This window comes from Macrotis lagotis, chromosome 8 (assembly GCF_037893015.1).
Source record: "Macrotis lagotis isolate mMagLag1 chromosome 8, bilby.v1.9.chrom.fasta, whole genome shotgun sequence".
NCBI lineage: Eukaryota > Metazoa > Chordata > Mammalia > Peramelemorphia > Peramelidae > Macrotis > Macrotis lagotis.
The window spans coordinates 127,462,136-127,489,967 of NC_133665.1; the positions used below are offsets into that span (position 1 = coordinate 127,462,136).

Consider the following 27,832-nt stretch of genomic DNA (forward strand, 5'->3'; position numbering starts at 1 on the left):
TCTTATGTGCTTCACTTTATGTGCTTCCTTTAACCCTGCCTTATGAGGTAAGTGTTATTATAATCTTCATTTCACAGTTGAGGGAACTGAGGCAGCCAGCTTAAGTGACTTCTCCTGGGTCATATAAGTAGTAAGCATTCCAGGCTGGATTTGAATCCAGTGATCTGCCTCCCAGTCCATCACTCTATTTAATGCTCAAGCAAGTGATGCAAGGGCAATTTAAGCCACAAGGGAGCTGACAAGGTAGTCATTTGTGGAACTTAACCTTAGGTTCAGGGAACTAGAGAAAGAGTCTAGTCTCCCTGTGGGGTTCCAGGGATAAAAGCAAACAACTCAGCTCAGATAGTTTCATTTTGACCTGAATTTTACCTTCAACATAGCTACAAAGAAAGTTGCTTCCTTTTGGGATTATAACTGAGAGAGACAATTTCACTAACTTGAACCATAAAGCTACCACTTTAACTCAGACCTACCTTTCCAATTTCAGGGACTATTGCAATATCCTCCTGATGACACTCTCCACCGCAAATCTCTCTGCCTAGAAGTAGTTAAATTATGTGATAGATGGAGTGTCAGGAAGATCTAAGCTTAAATCTGTCCTCAGACACTTACTAGCCGGGTCACCCTGGGCAAGGTCTGTCCGCATCAGTTTCCTCAACTATAAAATGGAAATAATAGTAGAACCCACCTCCCAGGGTTGTTGTGAATGCTAAATGACCTGGGGTTTATAGCCCTTAGCCCAGTGTCTATAACATAATAGACACTTATTTATTAAGTTCTTTTTCTGCAGTCCACCTCTATCATAGTTGCCAAAATTACCGTCTTAAAGGGTCAATCTGACCATTTCATTCCCCTACTTAGGACCTCTGGAGGCTCTTCAAATCCTCTAGCATTAAATATAAAACTCCTCCTTTGGACAGTTGAGGTTCTCTACAATATGGTCCTTGGCAACTCCTTTATTGACTTATTAAACTTTCCTCTTTGTACTCTAGTCCATCCTTGCTATCTTGCTGTTTCTTATAGACAGCAGTCCATCTTCCATCTCTGCAACTTTTTGCCACATAACCATGGCTAGAATTCACTACTATCTCACCTTTGAGTCCCTGAAAAGGCAATCAAGTGATATCTTCAATACAAGACTTTTCCTGACCCTGTCCTCCACCCTTAAATGCTAGATCATTGTCCCTTAAACTTAGTTATAAGTAAATGCAGGTCATTGTTCCAATAGAATGTAAACTTGAAGGAAAGGACAATTCCATTTCTGCTTTTTTTGAAAGCTGGTATGTAACATTGAATAAATACTTGTTTTTTGTGTGCTTGTTTACTTTCTGATTTTAGCAAAATCACCAGAGGCTACTACAGGACTCTAGCTTGGATAGGTGAGGTAACCTCACCCCACCATTACTGAACAGCTGGAGTTTATTTCTACAGAGGTAGAAGCACAGTTACTACTCTCAAGTGACCTTAGGTCTCAGCAAAAGAGAGAAAACTTACCCATGAAACCACTATTATTGTCAATCATGTACACTTATTCTTTTTAAGTGTTTCCTATGAATGAGTTAACTCTGCATGTAAGAAGAGGGAGGGGAATTGAGTCATGGAGGTAGGGCAACATACCCAGGAAACAGAGGTGTTTGCTTAGGATCAAGGGCTCCTTTTAAGGGAACAGAGAGAAATAAAATTGACTGGAAAGGTGAAACTAGGTTTCAGAGGGCCTTCACCACCAAAAATGAACATTTGGATTTGATCCAACAAGCAATGAGGAATTATTACAGCTTCTCAAGTAAAGGGATGACATAATTAAAGTAGTATTTTTGCATGATCAGTCTGGCAATAGTGGGCAGGATTTACTGGAAGAGAAAGGGGCAAGAGGTGAGTAAATATATTAGGAGCCTATTAGCTTCTCCATCAGGGTTATTTTTGGAACAGTCTTTGAATGAATAACCCTAATCCTTGAAGTAGGACTTTAAAGATTCATATATAGTTTGTTGATTACATTGTTTCCTCTCCCTCTCTTCATAACATTTTGCTATGTTCTTCCCCCTAAAACTTGTTGGACTGTTTTTTAAATTTTCCTGTTAATTTTCAATATAGCTGCTACATGTAAGTGGACTTCATAGTAACCTTGTATATTCTGAATCTAGGGCCCATTTAAAGGGCCTTCAGTTCTAGTCATATAACAATCAACTGAAGGAAGAAGGAATGTTTAGTCCAGAGAAGTTTTTTTGATGGCATAATAGCTATCTTCAAAGCTGCTAAGGGCTATCATGTAGAAAAGGGATCCAGAGATGTGCTAGTGTCAAATCAGACAAGTTTGTGAGAGCTTAATGTTGAATTTATACTTTGCACTAAATGTTACAAATCATGATTCAAATACTCATTTTGGTGATTATCTAGACTTAAGAAACTGATGGAGAAAATGTTAGTAATGCAGATTAAACTTAAAATTTGATCATGTGTACACTGAAATTTTTTTTTTTTTGGAAAGCTGGTTTTAAACATTTACCAGTACACCCTTGGATTGTTCTGTTTGGCATTTAAATGGAAGAACCAAGAGCAATGAGTAGAAACTTTATAAAGAAAATTTTACATATTTTTCATTTTGATTTTCAAATTTTCTTCTTCCCTCCCTCTTCTCCCTCTTCACTGAAGGTTATGAACAAAAATTTAGGTTGTGCCAAGAAAAAACATTTCCTGAAATTCAAAGTTATACATTTTTTTTTGTGGTAGCAAAGAATTGGAAATTGAGTGGATGCTTATCAGTTGGGGAATGACTACACAAGTTATAGTATATGATTGTGATAAAATACTATTATGGTATAAGAAAGGATGAGCAGGCTGATTTCAGAAAAATCTGAAAAGGCTTGCATGAACAGATGCAAAATGAAGGGGGAACCAGGAGAACACTATACCTAGTAGTAGCAATATCATATAATGATCAACTGTGAATGAATTAACTATTCTCAGCAAGATAATGACCCAAGAAAATTCTAAAGGCCTCATATTATAAAATACTATCCACCTCCAGAAAAAGAACTGAAGAATCTGATTGCAGATCAAAATTTCTTTTTTAAAATTGTATTTGTTTTTAATTGGTTTATATTTGCAGGAGGATTTTTGACCTATGTTTTCTTTCTCAACATAACTAATATGGAAATAAGTTTTTCATGACTACACATGTATAACCTATATCAAATTGTTTGCCTTCTAAATGAGGGGGGGACAAGAGGGAGGGAAGAAGAAAATTTGGAAGTCAAAAAATAATCATTAAATGTTTACTTGTAATTGGCAAAAATAATTAAAATAAAATAAAATTCAGAGTTATATAGAAATTGAAAATATGGAACTGGTTACTTAAGGAGATAGAGCTCCCCTCATGGAAGTGTTTTTAATTACATTTTTATTTATTTTGGCAAATGTTTCCTAATTGCATGAAAAATTAATATTCATTATAAAAATTTTTGCATACCAAATTTTTCTCTCCTACTTGCTTACTCCTCCCCCAGTCCTTGAAAAGCAAGCAATATAATATTGATATACATTATTGACATATGTTGTTCATGCAAAATATTTTTTCATATTACTCATTTTTCAAGAGAAAACATATGCACAAAAGAAAAAAGTTTTATTTTGTTTTTAATATGCTTCAATCTTCTCTCAGCTCATCAATTCTTTCTCTGGATAGCATTTTTCATCATAAGTCCTCTGGATCATTTTATTGCTTAGAATAGCCAAGTCTTTCTCAGATGATTAGTCACAATATTTCTGTTGTTGTATACAATGATGTACTGGATTCACGCACATTACTTTGCATCAGTTCTTATAAGTCTTCCCAGATTATGCTGCTCATCATTTTTTATAGCACAACAGTATTCTTTCACATTGGAAGTATTTAAGCAGATACTGAAGAACCCCTTTGTGTTCATGGGGATTTTCTTTTGAGGTATGACTTGTATTAGTTGATCACTGAGTTCTCTACTGAGAACTGTGCATCTAAAAATCTGTGCATCTATAATTTTGATTTCCTCTTAACAACTCTTTAGAAGTACATATTGTTGTTGTAAATATATATTATTGTTCCCATTTTACAGAAATGGCAAAATTATGATTGAATTAAATATTGGACTTCATTTATGGAAACATAGTGTGCAAGATGAAAGAAAAAAATACTGCTGCATTCTGCCCTTCTCAGATGATTTCTGGAATATTGTTTTTATTTCTGGGTGACGCATTTGAGAAAGGAGACTGACAATAGTATGAGTACCTCCAGAGGATACTGACCAAGGAGGTAAGGAGATTTAAAATCATGCCAGACAAAAATCATGTGAAAGACTTGGAGATGTTTAGCCTAAGGAGAACATATTTGTTTGAAATATTTGAAGGACTGCCATGTAGAAAAGGGATTAGCCTTGTTTAACTTGGCCTCCAGAGGACAGAAGTAAGAACAATATGTGAAATGCAAAGAGGTATATTTTGGCTTGATAGAAGGAAAAATTGCACTGTAATTTGAGTTGGCTAAAAGTGGAATGGTTGCTTTGGAAAGTAATGATTTCCCATCAAGGAGTTCTTTAAATGAAAACTAAATGTACACATATGGAATTTCCACTAAAGGACTGGTTAAACTATACCATCTCTGAAGTTCCCCTTCCTCTAATCTGCAAATCTATGGTGGAAAATTGGTCTATGAACCCTCCCTCTAAACTCCCTACCCTCTTAGACTGGCTTGAGTTTAGATTTTCAAAGTCAAAATAGCAAAAAATCCACTTATTTATTCACTCACTAGCATTCATTCAATAGGTATTTATTAGAACCTACTAATCTCCAAGTTCTGGGCTACAATAAAGGTGGCAGAAGCAGATAGGACATTTTACAAGTGTTACTTTTAGTTTCTTTAATCAAGAGCAAATTGAAAGATATATGCTAGATTAGGTCAAATTAAAAATCAGCTATAGTGCTAATCATTAAGAAAGCAATCTCAGGGGCAGCTAGGTGGCGCAGTGAATAGAGCACCCTCAAGGGCACCTGAGTTCAAATGTGCCCTCAGACTCTTAATGATTGCCTAGCGGTGTGACCTTGGGCAAGTCATTTATCCTATTGCCTTAAATAAAAAAAGAAATTAAAAAAAAAAGAAAGCGTGCTCTGCATGCCTGTGGTAAGTTTATTACCATGAATAGAAATTAAGGTATATTCCTACATTCTCATCCTCTTTCCAGCCAGATCACAAAATCTTTGCATGTTAAAGCTAGAAGAAATCGCATTCATTTGTCTGGTCCAAGTCCCTTACTTTACAAATGAGAAAAATCTTCTCTTACAACCTAGAGTTAAGAAAAGCTCCAAATGAATGAGAGAAGAATTTACTTAGAATGCAATTGGGTCATATAATACTTGTTTTGCTCCCAAAATAATTTTGTCCCAAAATGAAGACCTTACTCTTCAACATGTTTTTCTTTTTTAAATTATTTTAATTTTAAAAACTTTTCAGGCATTCAATTTTTTGTTTTTCTAATATCACTTCTGCCTTCATAAACAAAAACAAAACCCCAAACCAACAAAACCTTGTTACAAACGTATAGTCAAACAAAGGAAATCTCTATTTTGACATGTTCAAAAATGTGTCTCATTCTTTCATGTAAGTGCTCCTCTGGAATGATGATCGATCATTGATTGAAGTTCTTGTCTTTCAAAATTGTTCATTCATTTTGCTCTGCATCAGTTCATACAAATCTTATTCTCTGAAAACATTGCTTTCTTCACTTCTTATAGCAAGACATTATTCTAACACATTGATGGACTCATTATTCCCCTACCCCCCATAACCTTGAACTCTTCTGTAACATCCAACTCTGATGTCTTATGGTTTGGATGTCAAAGCTATGCTAACAGAATGCTATCACCAAGTTAGAAAGACCTCAGTTATGGACTTGATATTTAGGCTGTAGATGGAACAGCCTACCTAAGTATAGAAAAGTTATAACACTGACCATAAGGGAATTAATCTTTGCTCTTGTCCATGGTCATTAAGCTCCTCTTACTATGTTGTAGGATTTTGATGTGCCTCTAATACTTGCACTAATGAAATCATAGATCATTGAAATTCTAAAGTGTTATTTTTGAGTAATTTATCCACTAAAGACCTACTCCATGCTTTGACTTGACTCAGACGTGACTATGTTATGAAAGTTGTATTAGCCAAGTGTTAGTTCTTCTCCATCCTATAAAGCTGGAAAGAAAGGGTCTATTGATAAACAATGTTGTCAATTGGCAAGTCAATTGTCTAAATAATTGATTAGCTTAGGTAAGTGTGAGGACTCATAGCACCAGCACCCCAGCCAGCAGTTTATGAGACTTAGGGGTCAAAATGATTCCTGATGACTTCCCACTGAAGAAATCCTGACACATATCTGTAGATGAGGGACATACACAATTGGTGAAATCCCTGATCATTACATTTTAAATGAAATTTAAATGTAGATTATACTACATTACATTAATCATATTATATTTAAAAAAGTAAAATGCTGTCCTTTAAGGTCCTTTGTTTTCTGTTCTTCCCTTCTTCACATTGTGCTTTGATTTGTTGCTCCATAGTTATTGACATTATTTCTTGATGTTCTTCCTTTAAATCTTTAACTTCAGAATGTGTTTCTAGTGCTGTATTATTAAGTTTTTAACTCCCTTGCCTTAAGGCTTTTTTTTGAGTTCTTAGGTAGACCAGTAACTAATCGTCCTCATCATTTGATTTTTTTAAAAAAAAGTAAACTTTTCTTATCCAATTCAGCAATTTTTTTAATTAAGTACAAAGCAGAAGGTTATTGAGCAAGTTAGGTGATAGAAAAGGTGAGGAAGTTCTTGACTGTGTCTCTAAGAAGCTTTAAGGTTAGAAAGGGGAACAAGAAAAGTAAGCATGCATATGTCTTTTTTTTTAAAGGCAGAACAAGTATCCTCCAAAAGTATACAAAGTGATCTGGAGAATAAAATGTCACAATACTCCTTGAGCAGTCTAAACCAGATTAAAATGTAATTAGAAAATATTTATTAAAAATAGGGTTAATATCATAGAAAATAAATAATGTCAATATGTGGTTTTCAAAATCAAAAGGAATTCTTCTATATGTTTTGTGGTCCCATTTCTATTTGAGTTGGACACCACTGGTCTGGAGCATCTTGAAGGGATATTTGCTACAGGCCTTGAAGGCAAGGGAGAATTTTGATGACTGAAAATGGTGGAGAGGAAGATGTTTCAAGCAGAAGGAATAGCAGAATCAAAGCTTGAAAAGATTAAGTGAAAAAACTCTATGTGGGCAGGAAAGAATTATTTGCCCATTTCAGAAGGGAAATAAATATGCCTAAGGAATTGTGGGAAATGGAAATGTAAGTTGGGAAAAGATTATAGAAGGTTGTAAAATACCATGCTAAAGAGTTTAGATTTAGGTTAGATGAATTAGATAAAAATTAGATGAAAAAAATGACTTTGTGTTGATAATATTGCTAATTTTGTGATATTATTTCCCATTACTAGGAAATAAACAATGGCTCATATTTATATATAATTTTATAATTCACAAAGGTCTTTCTTCATTACTTTTCTATAAGTTTATTGCAAAAGTACTGGACCTGGAGTCAAGAAGAAATCACATTCAAATCTTGCCCCTGACAGTTATCGTGTAACTCTGGGCAAATCATTTAACCTCTATCTTCTTTAGTTTCCTCATCTGTAAAAGAGGGATAATACCTTCCCCCATTGCTGTTATGAGGATCAAATGAGAAAACATGTAAAGGTTCTTGTAAACCTAAAACTCTACATAATTGCCAGCTCTTGATATCATAATAATTATCTTCATGTATAGACAAAGACAAAGAAGCAGAGACATAGAAGCTAAGTAGCCTGCTCCTAGTAAATTGAGAAATTAACCTAAATTCTAAAGAGATTGGATGGCAATGTGAAAATATCCTAAATTCAAAGTTTAAAGTACCTTGGACTAGACATTTTACTTTTCTGGGACTCAAGTTTCCTCATATGTAAAACAAAGAGCCTTTGAGGTTACCTGTAGGCTGTAAATCTATGTTCCTGTATTACTAGGTGTCAGAACTAGAATTCAACCTTACTTTCTGACTTCAAATTCAGTAGAATTCTAAGTTTATCACAACATGAGTCATTAGATCCAGTCCATATTCCTAGCACCTAAGAGGAACACTTATACTTAGTAGGTGTTTAGCAAATAATTGTTGAATTGCTGATGCCTGCACTGACTGTGGGGTCTCAGATTTGAGGAGGTCCATGCAAGTAGCACTTCCATCCTCAAAATATGTCAGAAACCTGGAATTCTCCCTTCATTGAAGCAATAATGCCCATGACCTCTTATCATGTCATTCCATCACCATATTTTGTCTGATTCTATGCAATGATGAATCATGAACTAGTTTGCCAGAATATTATTTTAATTAAATTATATTCCTGTTTGGCAATATTATCTATTTAATTATCATGAGACTTTACAGATCTCCGAACTTGGATGCTTAAGCCATCTGGCAAGATAGTTTTATTGAACAGATGTTTTAAGTTTAACTTTTTTGGAGGACCTTCCAAATTGCTACTAACTATAAAAGCTAAGGGAGTGATTGTGATTTAAAAAAAGAGATAATTGATGACAGTAGGAGGGAGATGAGAGGAACTGTCATTCAATATATTTTCACAGGGTGAAACTGACCTCTGTGAGTTAGCAAATGCCGTAAGGTTTAACAATTCAAAGTCTAATATGTGGATTTTTACACTAATCTTAATGTTTGAGGATGAGATTATCGATCATATTTTTAAAGTACTTGGATATTTTAGGAAAATATTTTGGTTAGGAAACTTGTTTTCTGACCCTGGAAAATTCTTTGTCATGGGTTTGTGATAACAAAGGTCAGTTAGGTTAATATGATGGTTTTCTCCATCATTAGAAAGTGAAGAGAATGAAAAAAAAGAATGCCAATAATCATTGTTACATCTCACTTTGAATGTCAAACTTGGGAATTGTCTCCCATGCCCTAGCACTAATCTTTCCAAAAGACTTTTTTTTTTCAATCTTCATTCTTCTCAATATCTTTAATGATGTTGACACTGATGATCATCATCTCCTCATAGATATTCTCTCCTTTCCAGGGTTTCGTGGCAAAGCTCTCTCCTAGTTCTCTGACTTGACTGAATACTCTTTTTGTTTTCATCTCTTTGCTGCATCGTCTTACTTTTCCTGTCAACTAACTATAGATGTCCCTAAAGGTCCATACCTCTTCTCTTCTCCCTCTTTAGTATTTCTGTTGATGAGCTCCTCTGTTCCCATGCATTCAATTAGCATCTCTATACTGATAATTCCCAAATCTCCCTATCAGTATGTTTAAACGTATTGACATCCAGTTCATTCCCACTCACCACAGGTATACGCTGAGAGTCTGCCCTTGGCTTTGTTTTCTTCTTGCTATAAACCATCTTGATTGGTGATATTGTCAGTTCTTGGGTTCAATTATCACTGCTATATAATCTGACTCCTGGAACTATATATTTTCAGTTCTAGTCTCTCGCTTAAACTCTAGTACCACCATCATCAATTGCCCCTTGGACATCTAAAATCAGATGACCCATAGACATCTAAATTTAGCATGCCCAAAATAGAAGTCATTACCTTTTTTTCCCCAAATCTCTCTTCTTCCCAACTTTTCTATAATTTTCTAGTATCCCACTATATTAATCACCTGAGTTCATAACCTCAGTGTCATCTTCCATTTCTCATTTTCAGTCATTCAATTTAAACAATGACAAATTTCGTCATTCTTACCTTCACGTTTTCCCCTCTATGTCTCCTTTTGCCCACTCAAATGGCTACCATCTTAGTGTAGGCTCCATCCCTTTTTACTTGAAATATCAAAATACCTTTCTGTTGGTCTCTCTGCACTACAATTGTTTCTCTACTCATCTATCAAAATGATTTACCTAAAAGGTAAGTTTTTTCATATCATTTCACTCAATAATCTTCTGTGCTCCCTATGACCTCCAACATCAAATATAAAATTCCCTATTTGGCATTTAAATCTCTTCACAATCTAATGCCTTTCTATCTTTCTACTCTACAACCCTCTGCATTCTCTTCAGTCTTTAGTCTATAGTAATTTACTTGTTTTTCAAGACACATTACATGCCATCTATGAATTTAATGACCTTTCCCTGACTCTTTCCCCATGCTTTGAATCCTTTATCACATCATTTATGCCTCCTAATTTCCTTAGATTCTTTTAAGACTCAACTCAAAGCTCACCTTCTGCAAGAGTCTGCTACTACTGAGATTGCTTTCCATTTGGACAGTATATATCTTGTCTGTACAAAAGTATTTGCATGTTTCTTCCTGTAAGAATTTGATCTCTTTGAGAGCACAGATCATGTTTTTGCCTTTGTTTCTTTAGCAATGGCTTATGGTAAACAATTAATGAATGTCAGTTAACTAACCAATTACTTCATTTCATTTTATTATTAAAATATTATTTTTCTTTTAAATGTTCTTTCTGTTCCTTGTAGAAAATACTGGTCTATTACAGAATATAGGAAAACTACGATTTTAAAAATCTTAATAGGCTGCAGCTCATATATTTAATTGGAACCATATAACAGCACAGAGATATATATGATAGAAAATTTCCATTAAAATCTCTTAAATAAGGTCCAAGCCTAAAGTGATATACAATGTATGTGCTATGTATACCCAATTCATGCTTGTTCTGTGCATACCTGTGTCAGAAAATAATTTGAAGTGTTATTTATTCAGTTAGTTTTTGTCTCTCTTTTCCATTTTAGTAAGTCTGCCTTTAAAGGTTTTGTTTCCTTCAGTCAGTTTTTGTACTTCCTTTGCCAAGCTTTTGACTTTTTTTCATAATTCTCTTGTATAATTCTCATTTCTTTTCCCAGGTTTTCTTCTACTTCTCTTACTTGATTTTTAAAAGCCTTTTTGAATTGAGACCAATTCATAATCTCCTTTCAGGCTTCACGTGTTGACCAAAATTTGTCTTTGTTTTCCTCTTCTGAGATAGTATTTTGATCTTTCTATCACTATAGTAGCTTTCTATGATTAAGGCTTTTTGTTTTGTTTTGTTTTTCTGATTGTTTTAAAAGTTGAACTCTGTTCAGTTCCAAGTTTCTAGGGCTCAGGGTCAGAGGTCTGATCACTGGTTTTCCACAGTAGGGTCTCAAGTGTCTTCTGTGCTGAGACTATGGATCTCGATGCTAGTCTGCCTAGCCAAGACCCAGGGGCCGTGAATATTGATCTGCACGGTGGCTAAAAGACTCCTGCTGGTTTACCTGGTCCCAGTCTCCACTGGACTGTGCTCCCAAGGGAAATAGACCTTTCCTGTAGTCCCTCCAAGATGTCTTGAGCTGAAAAATTATTTCACTTCATCTCTCTTGCTTTAGAAACTGTTAGAGGCTTCATTTAAAGTTGTTTCTGACACAAATTAGGAAAAGCACAGGGAATTTCCTAGCTGCTCTCTGCCATCTTGATTCTGCTTCTCTAGCTTGAATTTGAATTTATAACAAGTAGTATAGTAGGGGTCATATGTCTCCCTTGCTCTGGTATCAGAGAAACCTATTGGTTTGAATCTACTCAGTATCCCTTTTGAAGAGCTTTTGTGAAGAAATCCTGGGACAATTTGAATAACTTTTATCCACCTCCCTTATGGGGATATAGGAAAAATCAGGGAGAAAACAAAGTTCTACCCTTGAACACTAGGATCTAGCAGAGGATTGATGACGTCTGTGGAAGATTCCTTGGGAGAGAAGACTGTTAATACTCATCTTTGGTGATAAGGAAGGGTAGCAGCAGGGGAGAAATGACCGTTTGAACAAAGGAAATATTGGAAAAAGCAGAAGAGAAAGAGAAGATGTGTGCTTCTCAAAAGTGAAAAGAGGTTACTAATAAAAATCACACAAATTCTTGAAGTCAGAAAAGTTAAGTGTATGATGAGGATTAACCATATATACACATATATGTACTATGTATATAAATGTATTGTCTATGCATATTGTATATGTGTTCTCTCTCTCTCTCTGTATATGGATGGACAAACACTTATGAATAATGTTGTTTTCCCTCTTACACACCATAATCTGACTAAGCATAAAGGAACCTATTGTTTTAATTGACTCCCCCTATAGCTTATTTACAAAACCCAAGTCCTAACAATAGACCCCAATAAGATTTCAAAGACAAACTTTGATTTCCACCTAATTTTGACAGTCTTGGCCTATTAAGATAAACCCTCTTTTTCTATTTATTGAATAGTTTCATCATCTGCTAGATTCATTAGCACTATAGTCTTCACATTTGGAGAATGTTTGGTGGCCATGTGATCAAATATTCCTGGTTTATTCTATGGTAGTCATTCCTACAAGGTATAATCTGAAAGATTCCAAGAAATCCTGAATGATTCTCAAAGACCAGGTCTTTGATGGCATACTAATTTATCAGTTTCTTCCATGATTATGGAAAATAATTTTGCAGTTTTTTTCTTTTTCTGAGGGGTTTGGGCTTCTAATTTCATCAGTGTAGGAACGTCCAGCAGAATAAACTCCTCTTTACCTACAAAATGACTTAGTTTCTTAACTGTCTAGAGATAAATGACTTTCATAACCAATATACATCAGGGGAAGGCTTAAACTCAGTATTCCTAATATAAAGCTTGGCACAGTGTAAGGAACACTGGTACTGTAATCTAAATGTCGGTCTTCAAAATTTTGCCTTTGATATTTATTATCTGGTGATCTCAATCAAGTCTTTTAAACTCTCCAAGACTTGACTCCATCATCTGTAGAATTATGGAGTTATATTAGGTGACTCTTTCTACATTATGATCCTGCAAGGGATAAATGACTTTTTATTAGATACTGTCCTAAAAACTGTTTTGTTAAGAAAAGAGCAGGAGAACTCTGGATACTCATGAAAAGGTGAAGTGATAGAGTGGCAAGAACCAAGGAAAGAAGAGGGTACCAAAAAAAAATAACCTAGGGACACTGAAGACAATGATGACTATAACAGCAATGAAAGCATTTCAATGGAAACTTCTAGTTGTTAATGCCTATTCACATCACTTATTTTATTTGTTCTTTATTATAACATTACAAAATAAAAAAAGGATTTTTTTTAAATTGTTTTAGCAGTGCCATTTTACAGACTATAGAGAAGACCAAAACTTGGGTAGCTGTCAGATTTCCCAAGCCTACATGGCTAATGAAAGAAAATCTAACAGAGAGAAACTAGAATCTAATTCTTCTGGTTCTAGTCCATCAAGACTTTCTACTGTTTCACTCTGTCTTGCTTCCCTGTTTTCCTTAGTGTCAACCCAGATTCAATAAAGATATCCCAGATATGGCAGAAGTTCATCAATTCTGCAGGCTTATATGCATGTGGACTTGTTGATTTACACTAGCGCCACCACGTGGCATACTGCTCAAATATCATTTCTCTTTTTTCTCTTAGATAGCTATTATACTTCTCTCCCAAAATAAGTCTGTGATAAGCAGTATAAATAATCCAGGAAACCAAAAGGGAGAGAAAGATGCAAGGAAAAAATTAAACTATCTAACAAGCCCTGGAATCTAGCACACCATCCTCCAGGAGAAAATGGAAGTAAATAACAATCATGCTGTAGTTTTCTGAAATAATTAGGTCTCTAAAAACCCTATTGAACTCCTCCCTAATATGCATTGGTGATGTACAGATTTATTAATTCCACACCTTGCACCTTCAAATCATTCTTATCTATTTCTAAAATTCTGCCTAAAGCCTGGGTTCTGATGTGATGTATAGTCTAGTAGGAAAGATGCTAGATTTGAAAGAAGTGGGCCTGGGTTCAAATCCCAGGTCTGCTACTTACTATCTATCTTAACTTGGAAAAAATTGCTTAAATTTTATCTTATTTACTTTCACTTATCTCAGTTTCCTCAGCTGTATAACATGATGATTAGTATGGAATCTAACTGATTTTGAGGTCCCTTCTTATAATCCCAAGGACCTGCCTCCTAGGAATACAGGTAGAATAAGAAGATCTGCACCAGATTCATATGTGATCCAGAGTGAGGGAAGAAACTAGTTGATAAAGATCAGAAAGGTCAGATTTGAGGTCAGAAAGATGTACTTTGTCTCTGACATATACTAGCCGAGTGACTGCACAAGTTACTAGGGAGGCAGTAGAATACAGGGAAAAGAATAAAGAATTTTCCATCAGCAGAACTGAGTCCTAATCCTTCACTATCACCTATTTACTACCTGTGAGTAAGTGGCCTGGGGCAAGTCATTTGCTCTCTTTACATTTCAGTTTCTTCAATTATAAAATAAAAGAAGTGTTAGACTGGATGACCTCAGAGATCACTTATATACTAAACACCAGTTATTTGCCAAGAATTATTAATACAAAGAATAAAACAATCCCTACTCACCATTAGCATAGATTCCAAGACCCAGTTTCTCAAAGCCCCAAGCAGTTTTCTAAAACTCAGACACAATGCTATGTCTCAGAGCTGTTGCCAATTTTCATTGGTTGAGGGAGTTTCTTCACCCACATCAGGAGTTCTCTACATCAACAGCAAAATTTTTTAAAAGATATTACAAGGTGTTAATTAGATGAATGTTAAACTTGAAAAATGACAATGGAGGAGAAAATGGAACAATAGACAGTATAATTGCTTGAGGGGATGGCAGTATCAAATGAGTGAGAAAGAGAGAGAGAGAGAGAGAGAGAGAGAGAAACTTCCCTTCATCCATGATTCCATGAATGTCATAAATAGACTAAATTGATTTTCTAGCACCCTGATTTATAGGAAAAAGGGAATTTATATGCATGTGGAGAATTTGCATTTCTTTCCTAATATAAGTACTTTTAGACCTTTAGTCTTCACTACTATTGGTAAAATCAGATTTCTGGCCTTTTCTATGACTCAAGAATAAAATTTAGAAGTTTTGAGAAAGGGTATTTATTCCAATATCATCATACACAGGCCTTTGACTCCATATGGGTTGGAATAGCTCTACGGAGCCTCAGTAGATGAAGCATGCAAATTTCTAAGGCTATCATGTACATAAAAATGAGGAGCAGAGCAAATCAGTTTGGAGCCACGCTATATAGACGTAGTCTCATTGTCCTTGACTTGTAGGTCATCTTACATGAAAGTACCTGAGAATGATGTTATTTACGTAATTCAGTATCTTAGGTATAAAACACCCCTTTTTAATACTGAAGAGTTTTTGGATACTTCACCCCTAATATGATGGTATCTGTTGTTTGAGGAAATATAGAATGATAAAAAGCTATAATAAAGTTAAGACTTTATAATAAGACTTTTAAATAAATTCACTACAATCTCTCCATCCATTTGAAAAATAGAAATATACATTTGAATACAGAACCATAACTAGGGATTTTTTTCCTGCTGCAAGACTGAAAACTACACAAGCATCATCAATGCATTCTGAGTTGAGTGGTGTGGATAAGTAAAATATTGTGCTATCAAGAATTTAGGAACTCTAATATACTTGTCTGAGACAATTGCTGGGACACTGAGATTGTGTTTTCCTGAGCTCATCATAGTCTCCTATCTTATAACTTTCCAATTTACCTAATTACATTTGCTAGCCAGTGCTAATCTCAGTGGTTTCTACACTATTAAAGGGCACCTTCTAAATTCATCTCCCTGGGATAAAGCCCCAGCTGCCTACCCTAATTACAACTCTATGTGCAAGATTTTTATTTATTCAGCCTGGAGTAGACACATTTATATATTTGTCATGAGTCACTTAATGTCCACAAAGTGTCCCTTTATATCAAAGGTCAATGAAAATGGAGCCAAAGATTAATAAACATTTGTAAGGATAAATCATTGATTTCATATCTGAAAGTTGGTTTAAAAATTTTAAAAGAATGATTTTTTTTTAAAAAACTATGTTCCCCTAGAAAGATTCCATATGACCAATTTCATTAGTATTTAAGAGTAGAATTAAATAAAGGAGATATTGTGGAAATTGAAGCTATGGATAGGAAAATAAAAATTCAGTTTTTCTTTAAACATATTGAAAAATGATTTTAAAACATATTGTGATGCCCAATATGTTTTAAATCAAGTGAATGAAAGAAAATTATTGTATAACTCTAGACCCCCTACCTTAGTGTTATTAAAATTTGTTACAAATACTGGCAGTTCAGTTATACCTCGGAGATTTGTTGGTCTCTCCCTAGAAACATTAAACATTCACATTATTTTCTGCTCATCTGGAGCTTCCATAATGAGAAGAAATTACACACACACACACACACACACACACACACACACACACACACACTCAGAGGCATATTCTGAAATGTTTGCAAAAAAGAAAAAAGAATGAAGCCTTGAAGAACAATTAAATATCAGATAACAAGTATGGAGTATAAATGTTAGTCAGTGATAAATAAGTGATCCAAGGTAGATTCGGTTCATATAAGTTTTATGGCACCATTTATAATGCCATTCATGCCATACACTTCACTAGGTGAAACAAATCTAACCTCAGGTACTTACTAGCTTTGTGACTCAGAAAGTCATTTCACTTTCACCTACCAAAATTTCCCTCATCAATAAAATGGGAGTGTTCATAATAGCACCTACCTCCCAGGGTTGTTGTAAGCATAAATGAAATATTGGTAAAGTGCTTTGCAAACTTAAAAGCATTTTATAAATGCTATCATCATCATTATTACATTGTTATTCTACATGTGACTTTCCCACAATCTAATGAAAAGCACCCACTAAAGATGGTATTTCATTTTCTTTGTGATGAAAAAAATAAAAGTACTATTGAGAACTATACACAATTATTAAATGATTAATTTAGAGTCCTTGCTGGTAGTTTAAGGGGGGGAGGAATAAAGTAAGTTTAGCAATAGATTATTGACTATGTAAAAGAAAAATGTAAAAGAAAGAAAAAAAGAGAATCTATTTTAGCTTTTGCCACAGAAATATTTGGATCACAGCTTTCTGCCTTGTGTGGTACTTTCCCATGTAACCTAAGACTCTTCCAGATATTTGTTTAAAAATATGATATATTATGTGATACTCTAAGGCTAAAGAGACCTTGGCTATCTCTTTTAGTGAATGGGGATTGCAAATAGGCCTCTTGGGGTATATAACTTCAAGTATCTCTAAGTCAAGACCATGGTATCATATCTGTGTTCTTTGTATTAAAGCCATCCTTTCATCTTCAGTTGACATTTATGATCTCCCTGTGCTATCTTTGCTTTATAGATGAGATTATTATTTTTTAGAACTTGGGCCATGATGGGGTTCTAGTTCCTGCCTCTGTCATTGTATAATTGTGTACATTTCAGTAATTTCACTTTTCAGGACCTCCATCTATTCAAATATGAAGTGGCTAGGTTAAATGAGTTTGAATTCTTTCACTTTTCTTCTTAACATTCTTCAGTAGGTACCAATTTCTTGCTTAAAAATTTCAACTATATAAGAACAATATTCAAGGTTTTCTAAAACTGGATGTCACAACCTTATCTCACCCCTCCATGTGAAATACAGTCCAGTCTAACTGGAGATATTCTGCACTTTTCTCATGTCTCCATATATTGAAATTCTACCTATCTTTTATGTCCCAAATACCAGTTCACAAATTCATTTTAAGTAGAGATTGGTTCATTCTTTCACCTTGTATACTCAGTTACTAGCATAGAGTAGCCACTTAAGAAGTATTGATTGATTGACTGATTGATCCATAAAGCCTCTCTCGATCATCCATGATCAGTATCTTTCTCCATGGGTCTTGGTTTGCATATCTGTTATTCCCTTGGATATAATTTTCTATTATCAGAATTTGCATCCATATCCTTATTTCATTAGAGCCCTTTGTAATATGCTTCAGTAACTTGTGGATTGTACAAGTGTGTAGTTAACAGTTAATAAAAGTTTGTTGAAGTTAACATAGGTAAAGACCTAAGATTTAGCACTGGGGATCCTTGGGGATCATTTAGTTGATTCTCTTCATTTTATACATGAAGACACTAAGAATGAAAGAGAAGTGATGCTTCCCAGATCTCCCAGAGATTACAAGTTAAGTCTCAGAACACTTTTTACTTTGCATAACCATTTACCACCATGGAAACTTAACAACATTGTAGAAGTCACTAAATTAAAAAATGAAGATACATTACATTTAGAACATAGATGAATAATTGTGAGAGATTTTGGAGATACTCATTTTAAAGATGAAGAAACTAAGACCTGCAGAGACTTAATGACTAATTGTGCATGGTTACACTGGTTGCAGAGCCAAGGCATTTCCTCTTATTCCAAACTGATCCCTTTCCAATATACTGTGCTATTTCCCCCTTTCATCTAATGTTTGACAACTTTTAAAAATTATTTTTCTCACAAAAGGGATGCTTTTAAAAATTATTTTAAATTCCTGATATAATTCCCTTGACACTGAGTCTTCCTTAATAAACAAAAACTACCAGTGAAGTAAAACTGACTGACAAAGCAAGTCTTAATGAGTAGTGCATTCCACACCCATAGTGTTCCACCTTTCTACAGATTGGAAAGATTATATTGTCTATTCTCTAGAGCTGATTGTTCATTAAATTAATATGAATTCAGTTCCCTTTGGTGCTGTTTTTATTTACATTATTGTAGCCATCATGTACATTGGTTCAACTCTCTTTAGTCTGTATCACTTGTTTTAAATCTTCCCATGTTTCTTTGCGTTATATACAATTCCATTTGGTAAATCATTCCCCCATCTATGGCCCTGCAGTTAGTGCTGTACACTTTACAAACACTCTCACATGTGGCCTACAACAACTCTGGGGACTTAAAGAATGTAATTATTACTATTCCCATTTTACACATAAAGAAAGTGAGACTTAACCAAAGTGACTATTCTAAGGTCAAACAGCTTATAAATAAGAATTAGAGCCCAAGTCTTCTGTTGACAAACCTGATCACCTTCGGCTACCTCAGTCTGTTCTCTCTCTGTTCCATGGCAAATTTTTTATAGTGTCTTATTCAGAGGTAGAAAGGGCAACTGCCATATTTCAGAGAGAAGGAAAGGAAGTCCCAGGGAGAATAACTTGTCCAAAGTCACACATGAATAATAACAAATAACTGAAGATCCTGACATGAAAACTATAAAAAGAAATATGTATCATTAGGAGTAAAAAATACGAAATGAGTATAGTATAGTATTGTAAATTGTGGAATGATCCCCATGCAAAGGACCAGATATTTCAATACTAAAATAAAAATGTAGGGAAACATGTGATTTAAGTATATAAATTAATTTCCCTAGGCTTATTAAATTATTGAATGATGATTAATGTTCACAGATGGATTGTGCATCCCTAAACAGGGATTTCATGTCAAAAGTAGAGTGAACTGAACCTGAGTATCCTGATAACACTAGGGGGCAGAGTTGGGCAGAACAATGCCAGATAGCTAAACCAGGGAAAAGACAAGATACAGAGAGTGTCCATGATGCCACGATGCCAGGGTTCAGGAAGTTATGCAAATAGACTCTTTGCAGACTGTAAAAAAAAGTTGGAGAAACAAAACAGGTCTTATAGGAGTAGAAGCCAGGGAGTCACTGGCAGAGTTGGTAAGGTAAGTAGACAAGGCGCTTCCAAGAGAAGACTAAAATGAATAAACCTGGGACCCAAAGACATCAGCTTATTTCTTTGGATTCCCAAAGTATGGTAGCAGTTAATACTGAGTCTGATGGGTGGAAAGAGGATGGACCAAGGAATTAAATGTTCTATGGACAAAAAGAATAGGGATAGTGTAGAAGGCTAACAAGGGATTGCTTAAGACTGTAAGTTTATGTCAGGCTGAATATCTTAGGATAATAGATATGTGTGAGGCAATACCAAGGGGAAGGTATAATGCTATTTAGAATCAAGGAAATTTGGGTTCAAATTCTGTATCCAACACTTATTAGCTAACCATGGGAAAATTCTTTAAACTCTCTGATCTGTAGTTTTTTCATTTTTAAAATGGAAAAAATAGCTGTAGCACCTCCTTCACAGATTTATCATGAAGCTCAATTGAGCCAATGGATACTTTACAAATCTTAAAGCCCTAGAAAAATGCCATTTGTTATTAGTTCATCTAAACCGATGATCATACTTTGCAATTCCCTCCCATCGTTTACTTGTAAATTTAGTAGTATGCTTTAACCGACTTTTAATGAACATAACTCTCATTAATAGAGGACATAGGATCATATATTTAGAGTGACAAGAGATCATATCTGTAATTAGATCCAAGCCCCTCATTTCATAGATGAGTAAATTAAAGGCCAAAAAAAGTTGAGTGACTTGCTGAGGGTCATAATAAATATCTGAGGCAAAATTTAAACTTCTTGTGGGTGAATCTTTACAGTCAAGTCAGACCCTATTTCTTAGCTGAGATACTAGAGTGGTCAGCCATATCCTTTTCTAGATAATTTTTACAAATGAGGAAAGCAAGGTAAGTAGGGTAACACAGCTGGTAAGTGTCTGAGTCTGAATTTGAACTCTGAAAGATAAAGCCTCCTTTGTATACCATGGCATCACCTAGCTGCCCAGGAATTGAGCTGAGTCCTTCATAATACCAAGTTCACTTCCCTAATCACTATGGGATTTTACTTTTTTAATATTTGCAAAACATTTTATTTATATTAACTCAATTGATGCTCAAAACAACCATCTGAGATAGATTACTGCCCCCTCTAAAAGGTAACAGAGAATTAGAGAGATTCCGTAACTTGCCCAGCATCACATCATTAATATTTAAGGAAGAATTTGAATCTAGATCTTCTTGATTCCAAGGTCAGTGCTCAGTTCATTTTGCTACCTTAGACAGTAAAACCAAAGGCTGTTATCAAAGGAGAAAAGAGGAATGAAGAATAAAGAATATTGGTTTGTGGGTTGGTTTTTGTTCTTCATGCTCAAAAGGGACTAAATGACCTCACCTTATTGGAGTCACAAAACAGTGTGTCCCACCATTATAGGGTTTTTGTATTTTGTTGTTTTTAGGTTTTTTGCAAGGCAATGGGGTTAAGTGACTTGCCCAAGGCCACACAGCTAGGTAATTAAGTGTCTGAGGTCAAATTTGAACTCAGGTCCTCCTGACTACAGGGACGGTGCTCTATCCACTGTGCCACCTAGCCGCCCCTCAGTGTTCCACCATTATAGATAAGACTAATTCAAGCTTGGAAGACTCTACCGTGAGTTGGGTACAAATATTCACATGAACATTTGGATTGGAGACAGCTCTAAATTTGCACATTTCATGTTTCTTTTGAGCAGTGCAAGTCAGTACACAGTAAACATTACTGAAAAAACCTAGCAGAATTACAAAACAAAGTGATTTTTGAGAGAAAGGCAGTTTACTAAGGAAAATAGGGACAAGATGGAGGGCAATTTAGTAAAGGGAAGGGGAAGAAGGGAAGAAGAGCAGAGGAACAGTTTCCTACTACATTTAAGAAAAAAATAGTCCACCAATAAAAGGACCAAAAAGAAAAATGCCAAGGAATTACTGGGAGGGGTAACATAGATAAAGGAGGAGAAACATATGGCGCTAATTACATATATCTAAATCTGAAGTAGCAATCCTACTTCCTCTAAGTAACAAAGTATCTTTTGAGTTGGTTTTGGAATTAGGCTGATAAGGAAATGGCTCTTTGAATTTCACCAATAAAACTAACTCAACAACTTTAACAGCTTAGGCTCTTATTCAGACTACTTCTCTCTGTTTCCGAGGGCAGTATAGAAAATTTTTTTGACTTACTATTTAGGAAACTTCCCTCTATCCTTAAACCGCCAGTGAAGCTTATCAACTATATCCAGGGAGTTAATTTACTGTTAGAACACCTGTCCTGAACATTTTAGAGCTGTCCACAGTCACCCCCTGCAATAAGGAAACTATGGAGAATCTTACCTAAATGAAAACAAACACAAATGATTAAAAATTAATTTCATGGCAATCCTGTTTGGAAACGAAAAAGCCTTTTTAATGGGTTTGGACTCATTACATCATCAAAATATACATGCAGTACAGCTAAAAAGATTTCAAGTAAGAATCTAGAACCTGGACCAGTCAAAATAAGGTGGGAAGAACTCATCATAAATATGTCAATTGGGCACTGCATCATGAATTTGTTCACCATGTTGACCAATATAAAAAGTCAGTTAATGTGTGAAAAACAAAGTATAGAAAATATTGCATCTATAAGAGGTCAAAACTCCTGTGTCAACATGAATCTGTAAGAGACAAAGAAATTCCCTTGTTCTATTAGAGTAAAACTAAAAAGAAAAAATCAGTCCCAGGTCACAAACAGAAATGAATTTTCCAACATTATTGTTCCTCATCCACATCAAGGAACCTCTGCCAGGAGGTTTAGCCAGGAGAAAATTTTCAACCAAGGTGCGCATCCTTGGGAAACTTCCCTTTGTTGGTTTTGATCTAGTATTCTTTACATTAGATTCATATCATCTCCCACCTCTGTGACTTTGTACAGCCCTAACTTTTGCCTTCATTATACTCCCTTCTCCACTTTTCTTCCTAGATTTCTGATTTTGGTCCCACTGATACTTCCTACTGATTCTTGCTCTCCCAAATAGTCTTATATATTTTATGATAAACTTATCACATATACCTACTTATAGTATATATATATATATATATTTATATATATATATTTATATATATAAATGATAGTTGATATAATGATTAACAGTGAGGTGGAACATGTTTTTAGGATATAATATATTATATATATATATATATATATATATATATATTTAAATAATTATTGCTACTTCAGATGAGGCCCAACTAGTTAGATTATAGGAGAGAAGGAAAGATAAGAGTTTTAAGCATAGATCCTTTGCTTTTATACTTGTCTTCTTTAATGAAAAAAAATGAAAGAAAAACCAAGATCTTCTCTTTATCTTAATTATTCCTTTTGGTCATTCTGTGATTCAGCCATACTGACCCAATTGCTATTACAAAGGCACTGTGCTCCATCTCCTATCTCTGTGCCTTTACATAAACTGATACTACCCTTTCCCCATAACCTTGCTGGAATATACTCCCTCTTCAGTCTCTTGGAATCTAAGATTCTTTTAAGTCCTAGAAGTAGCTTCCATCTATGAGAAGCTTTCTGATTTTCCACCCCCCAGCTACTAGAACCATGCTTCTTAAAATACCTTGTTTTCCCATTTGTATATATTATTGTATCATGTATATATTACATATGTGCTTATTTATATACATGCTGTCTCTTCTGTTTCAGCATTAAATTCCTGGAAGGCAGGGATTGTTTCAGACATGTCTTCGTATACTGGTGCTTGGACAATTCTAAGGATTTAAGAAATGCCTGTGGATTGAGTAACTACTTGATTGATTAATTTCAGGAAACTCAAATAAGAATCCAAGGAACATGCTGAGTCCACTCATCTTTGTCCTTCCTTCCCCAATGCTCCATCCCCTTTAGAGTTCCTGCTGCAACATTTGAGGGAAGAAATGTTGTATGTTGCCTAAGCGATGCAAAATTGACCTGGATATGGGCAAGGCTCAGGAACAGAAGGACTGCTAGGGAATGGAAAGATATTGAATTCAGGTTCCTGGTAAATCTCCATGTGGTCTGGCCCTAGTTCATGAAAGGGATTACTATGTAGGTATGATACAGTTCTGTTCATCCAGACCCTGAGGGGAGAAGAAGGGAAAGGTTCCTGAAAGAATCCAGAAGCTGAACTCTATTCCCATGAGCTATCCTGGACTACTTGGCAAGTAGCCTCACAGTCATGGGAACTGTACACATGGTAAACATACACACACTCACACACACCCCACACAAAATGGTACAACCTAAAGCCTTGCATGTGAGAAAGCCACTATCAGTTTCCACCAGTGCTCAGGGGCTTGGATATCTGGCCCATTGCCTCTATCCTCCCACCTCTTCTGGCTCTCACTTCTTTAGTTTTTAAGGCTGACTGACCAAGGGAGGCTGGAGTCTGTTGCAGCCCTGCTCTTTCCCCTGGAAAGCTGGCCAGACCAGGCCAGCAGCCGCCATTGGACACAAGCCGCCCTGCACCCAGTATACCAGCCGGCCAAGGGAGTCACCTCTCCATTTGACAGTCTGGGGTGTGCCAAAAGATAATTACTGAAGTTGGACTGAAGCCAGAGAACAATGGTTACGACTCCTCAGCAGGGTTCCTGGGCTATTTTCTGGGCGCCATTTACTTAAGACCTCAACTTTATGGTGCACCCCTCTTCTACTTCAGAGACTCCAACTTCTGGGGATATCATCTAATTGTTTATGATTGCATTCTCAGTTTTCCTCAGATCTTTCTGAGAACTTTATATTCCTGCTCAACACTGAGAAGCAAAGATTAAAAGTTGGAAGAGATCTGAGAGTTCATCAAAAACACTGATCCTTAACCTTTTCTAGTCCCATAGACTCTAGGGGGAATCTGGTGAAGCCTTTGGTCACCTTCTTAAAATAATATCTTTAAATACACAAAATGAAAGGCTTAGGCTTACAAAGGCGAACAGGTATATTTAAATAGTTATTAAATATACAAATTCACAAACCCCAAGTTAAATTCTTGAGCTACACAGACCCTGAAATATAACAAATGAAGAAACTCAGAATCAAAGATATTATTTGTCTTGCCTATTGTCCCCAAGGACACCAATAGTGGAGGAAGGTGTTGCCTAATTCTTAGAGGGTGCGGGAAATTGGTCATTCCTGGAAGATTATATAAAGTATGCTCAAAATGTGCTAACTTTCCCTGAAAACCTCAGAAATTTTGGGAGTCAGCTTCCAGGAATGCATAACTGGGGGCCATAAATGACTATATGATGATATGAATTCTAGATAGCTGAAGTTTTGGAAGGATTAATGACTAGATATAGGCTGAAGAGAAACTGAGTATCCATGTGAAAGATGCCAGTCAACAATGTCTTGCTCTCTTTTCTGAAAATTCTAGTGAGAACTACCTCAAGATGCCAAGTGGAAAAGCTATGTATCTGGAGACACCTGGTGCCTCCCCCACTCCCACTCCTTCCTATTTATTCTTTCCTGATCTTACATGAATGAATATTTGGAGACATAATGAACCAGGTTACAACCCTGTGGACTTCAAAAGGTCAGAATACTCTTCAGAGGTTATTCTGGCAAATGGAGTCAGGAGTAGAGCTCTCTGGTTGTAGCAGTGACCAAATTTGCTAAGGATCCCATGCAGCTTGCCCCCTGCACAGGAGAGGATTAGACACCACATTCTGCAAGGAACTAGCCCAAGAAAACAAGGGACTGACATTGATCTATAATATCAGACCCAGAACTAAACTTGTTGGAGATTATGCAAGAGCTAAGAGGATAGTAGGAGGGAGGAAAGGAGAAAAAGACTTTCTAGATCAGGAGTCATAAGTTATCCCTTATCTCTGCATGTTTGCTACATGTGTGTTTTTATATCTTTTTCTTTTAGTTTGTGCCCATTCTCCTTAAGGTCAAAGGGAAGTTTTGGGAGAAATGTTTTTGTCCTTCTTTCCTATACCTTCTTCACAAATATCCTCTTGAAAAAGTTCATTGATTTCAATTGCTTAATTCATTTCGGGGAGCACACTGAACAGAGACTCATGAGAGAAAGCAATTAAAACTCCGAATCCTCAGGATTACCCCCTTAGACTACTGGTGAGAAATAGACAGTAGCTCTTTTTTTAATATTCTGTCACCAATCAGTTTCAGTAAAGACTGGGAGAGTGAACCAATGGGTCTTACAGGAGTACTGCTAGGATTTGGACCTAGGTTCTCTGACTCCAAATCCAGAACTCTTTACAGGATACCACAGTCCCTCTTCTGAATAGTTTTATAATCTAGATATTATAGGTGTTGCCTCCTTTACTAGATTGTAAGCTCCTTTAGAGAAGGAGCACTCTTACTCCAGGAATATTTAATAAATATCTACTGAATTGAATTTAATAAAAATTCTAATTTTCCCTTTCTCTGCTTCCTCCTGAGGGGGAAAAATGTCTCCAGGTATTAAAGGCATTAAGAACCACTCTCATGATTTTTTTTTAAATGTAGAGGGTACAAGATGATTCTGAAGGACGTATAATGAAAAATGTCATCCATTGCCAGAGAAAGAAATGTTGAAGAATTAATGCAGGCTGAAACGTATTTTTTAATTTTTTTTGGTTTTTTTGCCTGTGTTTTATTTTGCAACATGGCTAATGTGGAAATGTTTTTGCGTGACTGCACATGTATAATCTATTTCAAATTGCTTGCCTTCTTAGGGAGGAGGTGGGGAGGAAGGGAGAGAATTTGGAACTCAAAATTTTAAGGAAATGAATATTGAAAAATTTTAACATCTAATTGAGAAAAAAATTCAAGATGTAGAGTAGCTATAACCTAATCCACCCCTCCATCCTCTTTGACTTGCTCATTTAACAGACGAAGAAATCAAGATTCATAGAGGTAATGTCTATCCCAACATCACACAGAGAATTTAAGAACAGAAACAACCCATCTCCTTTCCTTCAGTCCAATTCTCTCTTGTAAAAATCTGCACCCCTACAAAAAAAAATGCCTGATTAATAGTGTATCTTTGAGAAGTCACCCTTCTAGGTCTCTTCCTCTTCCTCTGGTCTTCATTAGGGTCTCATTGCTGCTGAAGCATGCCTCTACAGAAGATAATCGTTCTGCAGGTTTGAGAACAATGCCTCTGGGAGATTCTCAGCCTCCATTAGCCTAGTTCAGGCCCAACATACTGAATTCATGAGGGAAATTTTTGGCACCACCCACATTTTTCTTGGCTTTGGGAGAAAACAGTATAAACTTTAATTTGGCTCCTCAAGTGAAGAAAGTAAATTCCAATGCCTTCTTTATTTAATATTATAATTTATATCTGACATACTCGATGTATGAGTAAAGTACATAGGAGCAATAATAGACCTAAACCATGCACATACTTTTATCTGTTTAATTAGCTCTTGCATTCAAATAAAACATCATACAGACTTGCTACCTTTTGAATTTTAATCCTTCTGGTAACTAAGTGAAAATGCTACAGGGTTACCATACATTACTATATTTAAACTTCCTTGTATTGTTTCATGTTCCAAAATGTTTGGATTTTTTTGGACCAGCTATACCACAATAACTGCAAAAGAGAAAAATAGGAGATCCCAAACTGACCTCTCTGTTTATAACATAGGAAAGGTGAAAAACTTATTCCAGAAATATTGCTTTGGTTTGCACATTTATTCAAGACAGAGTAATTTCCTAGAAAAATAAGTAATTTAAAGACTCTTGTTACTCAGAGACTCCTTACTTATACAACTGACAAAACTTCTCTGACATAATTAAGTGACCTAAGAACTTTACTACCTGACATGTCCCCCCTAGACAATCACATAAACTTAGAAGCTTAAGTGATTGATTTATTCAAAACATGAATAGGTTTGTTACAATTTATGATAAGCAAATGAGACTTGAGGGAGATAATTATATCCGTCTCATCCCTTGCCATCCCCTTTTCCATCTGCCTTCAACATCAGGACTTTTCCAATTTCTTATTATGTTGTCAAAGTATTTTTCAGCTTCAACATTTGTAGTTGTTTTTATTGTCGTTTTATGATGCTAGCCAATTGCCCTGCTCCCTTAGTCTTAGTTAACTTCTAGTACTTCCAAAGGAAGAACTTAAGCCAGGGTATATGGAGTTGTATCTGTTTATGATTCCTCTCAGTTTCCAGTAGTACCCAACATCTGGAATGTCTCCTTAGCTCCTAGCA

General features: G+C 35.5%; 1 long non-coding RNA gene across 1 annotated transcript; it reads left to right on the forward strand.

Moving 5' to 3' along the window:
* The first annotated feature begins 1,691 nt into the window (after positions 1-1,691).
* On the forward strand, positions 1,692-26,293 carry LOC141494962 (uncharacterized). The gene is made up of 3 exons (XR_012470595.1): positions 1,692-1,872; positions 4,092-4,288; positions 23,331-26,293. It is a non-coding gene; the product is annotated as an uncharacterized LOC141494962 (long non-coding RNA).
* Positions 26,294-27,832: the final 1,539 nt, after the last annotated feature.